General features: G+C 47.8%; 1 non-coding gene across 1 annotated transcript; it reads right to left on the bottom strand.

Annotated features, from left to right (window-relative positions):
- Positions 1 to 251: 251 nt before the first annotated feature.
- TRNAP-UGG (transfer RNA proline (anticodon UGG)) lies at positions 252 to 323 on the bottom strand. Its single transcript has one exon. It is a non-coding gene; the product is annotated as a tRNA-Pro (tRNA).
- Between the last annotated feature and the right edge of the window lie 6,165 nt (positions 324 to 6,488).

Raw genomic sequence — 6,488 nt, 5'->3', positions numbered from 1 at the left:
CCCCACGTCTTTAGACCACTCACACGCTCTTCTTCTTGTTTTTGATATGACGTCTTTTCAGTGTATCTTTCTCGCGTGTGTTTTTTACTGCCCTTCCTCTATTGATGTGAAAAAAATATGAGCGCTTTTCAGTCGATCCTTCCTGCAGTTGGGTGATAGTTTGCCACTGCTCATAGATGGCTTCTTGGTCTTGGGTTGTGATTGTTGCTCAGGGTGCGAAAGGAGCGTTTAAATGTATCCAAAACAAAACGGGGCTCGTCCGGGATATGAACCCGGGACCTCTCGCACCCAAAGCGAGAATCATACCCCTAGACCAACGAGCCAGCTGTGAGCAGAGCCATGAGCGAGCAGTCAGCCTTGTGGAGTGCCACATCAGCACTGCTTCCTATTCTACTGTTCATTTATGCATGATATTAAATGGGAGTTTTGTGTTGCAATCACAACTGATCGTTAATTTCAGTTCACCCTCCTATTAAATTTAGAGGTGGAAAGACATTGCCCGTTTTGTTAATTTATGTACACAGTTTTGAAAAAAAGAGGTGTCATTTTGCTGAAAGCAACTCTGACTCTGTACGATGCCCCTCCCTGCCTGATCCTCTCCATGATCTCTAGCATCTTGCACTGCGCGATTGAAACATGAATAAGAGGATACTGCTCCAGTCTGTGGAAAAGTGGATCTGAGAGTCTTATGAAATTATGCACAGCAGCTGTGCAGTGGCTCGTTGGTCTAGGGGTATGATTCTCGCTTAGGGTGCGAGAGGTCCCGAGCCCTCACTTCTTTTTTGACTCTTTCCAAATACGAAATAAACACAAGATTTAAATCTTCTATCACAATAAAACAACAGCAGTTTAGGATTTGAAGCCGCAACCCTATCGCACCCAAAGCAACAATCATACCAATTGACCAAGAAGCAGACCAACATAGAGCAAGGTGCTGAGATGGGAGTGGAATCTTTCACAGCTCCAAGTCCATTGAGTGCAGCATAAGGGACTGGGGCTGCTCAGAGCATGTACACATCGCAATCCTAATGTGGTGAGCTCAATGGAATAAGGGCAGCGAGCCGGTCCTTGGAGATAGAGCTCTGATTACACATTTCTGTACATGGGCTCTTGGGTGCCAACTATTGATTTTCGCAACGGGGTCCAAAACGAAATTTTTATTTTCGCTATGACGGCACGAACTCCATCTCCAGGGCCAAAGCACACATTTTACAGCACATGTAGCAGCAGTAAATGGAAGAAAGCCATAGCATTACAGGCATGGCATGTCTAAATATAACCCCTCAGCAACAGTCGCCTAACCTGCTGAGGTGTGTCTGCAGCATTCTGCTTTAGTATTCCCTACCTCTCCCATGCCCGCAAACCGCTTAAGCCGGTCCCCCACTCACACACCTCCCCAATCAAGGCTAAGGGGACAATGATGCAGCCTTCCCTCTTTGAAATGAGCAACACTTGCTAATTTTGCAAGCTGTGTACTAAGCTTTATTAAGTCCGAGCCGAGCACGGGAGGAGCCAGAAGCCCTACTTCGCCCAGTGATATCGAAGAGCATGTCACTGAATCTTTTATATTTCATGGTTTGTGGTTGTAGAAACTCCACGGGGCAACATAATACTCCTGCCCCCCCATTGTTTGAGGAGAACAGGGGCAAGTGTGCCCTCTATCCTCATGTACTCGTTGCCTATACCTGAAGCGCCCTTAATGGTTGCCTGGTCCGTGCAAAGCAGCGTAAGCGGCAGGGGGGAATAGGTACACGGTACAAATGCCCCAGAACTTCATGCACTCTGCCTTGCCCTCCACCCTCCTCTACCTTCGTTGAGAGTTTTCCCATTTTTAGAATACACTTTTCTTTTGCTGTCAAACGTTTTGCTAGGAAGTGTCCCTAGTGTTTAGCGGCTGAACGTTGACCTCACAATATCTCCTCATTGGATAATCCTTCATTACCTCAACGGCCTTCTTCTTCGGCCTAGTACTTAAGAGGTATCAATCCGCATGACAGGGACCCTTTCCTTTTTTTTTTGTTGTGGCAGATTCCACGCTTTTCCGCCAAAAGCCCAATACCCACAGATGAAGGTTTTCTAGTGTGGGAATCCCCCAGATTTCCCATCTACAGGTTCATCCCCCCCTGCAGAGCCGTATAGGAATCGCATATTTAGGAATGCACAGGTTAATCCCTTGCGCAGGGCCCTATAGAAATCCCAAGGATCTCCAGTGTACAGGTTCAACATTCCCAGCTAAGCCATCTAGAAATCCCTCATATCTCGCATGTATCGTTTCCTCCCTTCTTGCAAATCTAGTATGGAAATCCCCCAAATATCCCAATTACAGGTTCATCCCTTCCGGCAAAGCTGCATATGCATCATCCAATATATCTCACAGGAGCCGATTCACCCCTCCCCGTGGAGCCCAATAGGAATCTTGCATATAGGAATGCCCAGGTTCATCCCGTCCGTCGTGCTCAATAGGAATGCCAAGGATCTTCAGTTTAAAGGCTCACCATTCCCCTCAGAGCCCTAGAGGAATCCCCCATATCTCCTGTGTTTCGTTTCCTCCATCCCTACAAAGGTAGCAAAGGGACCTCAGATATCTGTCATTTATCGGCTCATCTCTCCACACAGAACTGTATAGGAATCCCATTGATCACCATGTGCAGGGTTATCCCTCCCTGCGAAGCCATATAGGCCTCATCCCATATATCTCCCAGGAACAGGTTAATCCCTTCCCGATGAGCCAATATACAAACCCCATAAATCTTCCCTGTGCAGGTTCATCCCTCTCCGCAGAGCCCTTTAAGAATCCCCCACATCTACTATATATCATTTCCCCCCACCCCCATGAGAATCCCACATATCTCCCATGTATATGTTCATTCTTCTAGAGATCTCCCGTTTATAAGTTCATCCCTCAATTTAGAGCTGAATGGAATTTGCACACATTAGCATGTACATCCCTCCCCGTGCATCCCTACAGAAATCCCTCACATCTATGTGTCTGCTCATCCCTCCGAGCACAGCCGTATAGGAATAGCACACATAGGATTGAACATATTCCTCACTTCCCACTGAGCCCTACATGGATCTCACAGATCCCCAATGTTCATCCTTCCCAGCAGAGACCTTTAGGAATATAACAGATCCCCCATGTACAGGTTCACCCCTCCCCGCTCAGCTGCATAGGAATCCCTTGGGTCTCCCATTTTCAGGCTTCCCTGAAGAGCCCTAAAGGAATATGCCAGATCTCCCATGTAAAGGTCCACCCCTCCCCACCCAGCTGTGAAGGGATCCCTTGGATCTCCCATATTCATCCTTCCCTGAAGAGCCCTATAGGAATACACCAGATCTCCCCTGTAAAGGTCCATCCCTCCCCACCCAGCTGTGAAGGGATCCCTTGGATCTCCCATATTCATCCTTCCCTGAAGAGGAATATACAGATCTCTCATTTGCATGTCCATCCCTCCCCGCCCACCTGCATAGGAATCCCTTGGATCGCCCATATTCATCCTTCCCTGAAGAGCCCTATAGGAATATATAGATCTCCCATGTACAGGCCCACCCCTCCCCACCCAGCTGCTTAGGAATCCCTTTGATCTCCCATATTCATCCTTCCCTGAAGAGCCCTATAGGAATATACCAGATCTCCCATGTACAGGTTCATCCCTCCATGCCCAGCTGTATCGGAATCCCACGGATCACCCACGTCCATCCTTCCCTGCAGAATAGGAATATAACACATCTCCCATGTACAGGGCCATCCCTCCCTGCCCACCCGTATATGAATCCCACGGATCACCCATGTCCATCCTTCCCTGCAGACCCCTATATGAATATAACAGATCTCTCATGTACAGGTCCAACTCTCCCTGCCAAGTGGATAGGAATACCTTGGATCTCCCATGTTCATCCCTCCCTGCAGAGCCCTATAGGAATATAACATCTCCAATGTACAGGTTCGTCCCTCCCTTCCCAGCTGTATCGGAATCCCACGGATCACCCATGTCCATCCTTCCCTGCAGAGCCCAATAGGAAAATAGCAGATCTCCCATGTACAGGTACATCCCAGCCCACCGAGCTGTATAGGAAACCCACAGATCTCCCATGTTCATCCTTCTCCACTGAGCACTATATGAACATAAGATCTCTTATCCCTGCCCGCCCAGCTGTATAAGAATCCCTTGTCTCTCCCATATTCATCCTTCCCTGAAGAATCCCATAGGACTATACCAGATCTCCAATGTACAGGTCCACCCCTCCCCGCCCAGCTGTATAGGAATCCCTTGGATCTCTCTTGTAGTGGTTCATCCCTCCGCACTGAGCTATATAGGAATCCCTTGGAGCAGGTTTATCCCTCCTCCCGTTCTTGGATCCGTATTTTTTCACCTGCACACAATGGGTCAGAATCACACACAGGTGAATTCCTCCCCTCCCAAATGAGGCACTCACAGACCTCGAGGGCTTGGAACAACTATTACATAATTTGTTTGCATGCCCCTGTCCAACCAAGACTGCGTGTGATCTTTGGAGTGGCTTAATCCTGCAAGCCCCACGTCTTTAGACCACTCACACGCTCTTCTTCTTGTTTTTGATATGACGCCTTTTCAGTGTATCTTTCTCGCGTGTGTTTTTTACTGCCCTTCCTCTATTGATGTGAAAAAATATGAGCGCTTTTCAGTCCATCCTTCCTGCAGTTGGGTGATAGTTTGCCACTGCTCATAGATGGCTTCTTGGTCTTGGGTTGTGATTGTTGCTCAGGGTGCGAAAGGAGCGTTTAAATGTATCCAAAACAAAACGGGGCTCGTCCGGGATCTCTCGCACCCAAAGCGAGAATCATACCCCTAGACCAACTAGCCAGCTGTGAGCAGAGCCATGAGCGAGCAGTCAGCTTTGTGGCGTGCCACATCAGCACTGCTTCCTATTTTACTGTTCATTTATGCATGATATTAAATGGGAGTTTTGTGTTGCAATCACAACTGATCGTTAATATCAGTTCACCCTCCTATTAAATTTAGAGGTGGAAAGACATTGCCCGTTTTGTTAATTTATGTACACAGTTTGGAAAAAAAGAGGTGTCATTTTGCTGAAAGCAACTCTGACTCTGTACGATGCCCCGCCCTGCCTGATCCTCTCCATGATCTCTAGCATCTGCACTGCGCGATTGAAACATGAATAAGAGGATACTGCTCCAGTCTTTGGAAAAGTGGATCTGAGAGTCTTATGAAATTATGCACAGCAGCTGTGCAGTGGCTCGCTGGTCTAGGGGTATGATTCTCACTTAGGATGCGAGAGGTCCCGGGTTCAAATCCCGGACGAGCCCTCGCTTCTTTTTTGACTCTTTCCAAATACGAAATAAACACAAGATTTAAATCTTCTATCACAATAAAACAACAGCAGTTTAGGATTTGAAGCCGCAACCCTATCGCACCCAAAGCAACAATCATACCAATTGACCAAGAAGCAGACCCACATAGAGCAAGGTGCTGAGATGGGAGTGGAATCTTTCACAGATCCAAGTCCATTGAGTGCAGCATAAGGGACTGGGGCTGCTCAGAGCATGTACACATCGCAATCCTAATGTGGTGAGCTCAATGGAATAAGGGCAGCGAGCCGGTCCTTGGAGATAGAGCTCTGATTACACATTTCTTTACATGGGCTCTTGGGTGCCAACTATTGATTTTCGCAACGGGGTCCAAAACGAAATTTTTATTTTCGCTATGACGGCACAAATTCCATCTCCAGGGCCAAAGCACACATTTTACAGCACATGTAGCAGCAGTAAATGGAAGAAAGCCATAGAATTACAGGCATGGCATGTCTAAATATAACCCCTCAGCAACAGTCGCCTAACCTGCTGAGGTGTGTCTGCAGCATTCTGCTTTAGTATTCCCTACCTCTCCCATGCCCGCAAACCGCTTAAGCCGGTCCCCCACTCACACACCTCCCCAATCAAGGCTAAGGGGACAATGATGCAGCCTTCCCCCTTTGAAATGAGCAACACTTGCTAATTTTGCAAGCTGTGTACTAAGCTTTATTAAGTCCGAGCCCCGCACGGGAGGAGCCAGAAGCCCTGCTTCGCCCAGTGATATCGAAGAGCATGTCACTGAATCTTTTATATTTCATGGTTTGTGGTTGTAGAAACTCCACGGGGCAACATAATACTCCTGCCCCCCCATTGTTTGAGGAGAACAGGGGCAAGTGTGCCCTCTATCCCCATGTACTCGTTGCCTATACCTGAAGCGCCCTTAATGGTTGCCTGGTCCGTGCAAAGCAGCGTAAGCGGCAGGGGGGAATAGGTACACGGTACAAATGCCCCAGAACTTCATGCACTCTGCCTTGCCCTCCTCCCTCCTCTACCTTCGTTGAGAGTTTTCCCATTTTTAGAATACACTTTTCTTTTGCTGGCAAACGTTTTGCTAGGAATTGTCCCCAGTGTTTAGCGGCTGAACGTTGACCTCACTATATCTCCTCATTGGATAATCCTTCATTACCTCAACGGC

This window comes from Ambystoma mexicanum, chromosome 12 (assembly GCF_040938575.1).
Source record: "Ambystoma mexicanum isolate Mex_15411 chromosome 12, UKY_AmexF1_1, whole genome shotgun sequence".
In the NCBI taxonomy this organism is placed as follows: Eukaryota; Metazoa; Chordata; class Amphibia; order Caudata; family Ambystomatidae; genus Ambystoma; species Ambystoma mexicanum.
The sequence above is the reverse complement of the archived record's forward strand: the minus strand, read 5'-3'. Positions and strand labels throughout refer to the sequence as shown.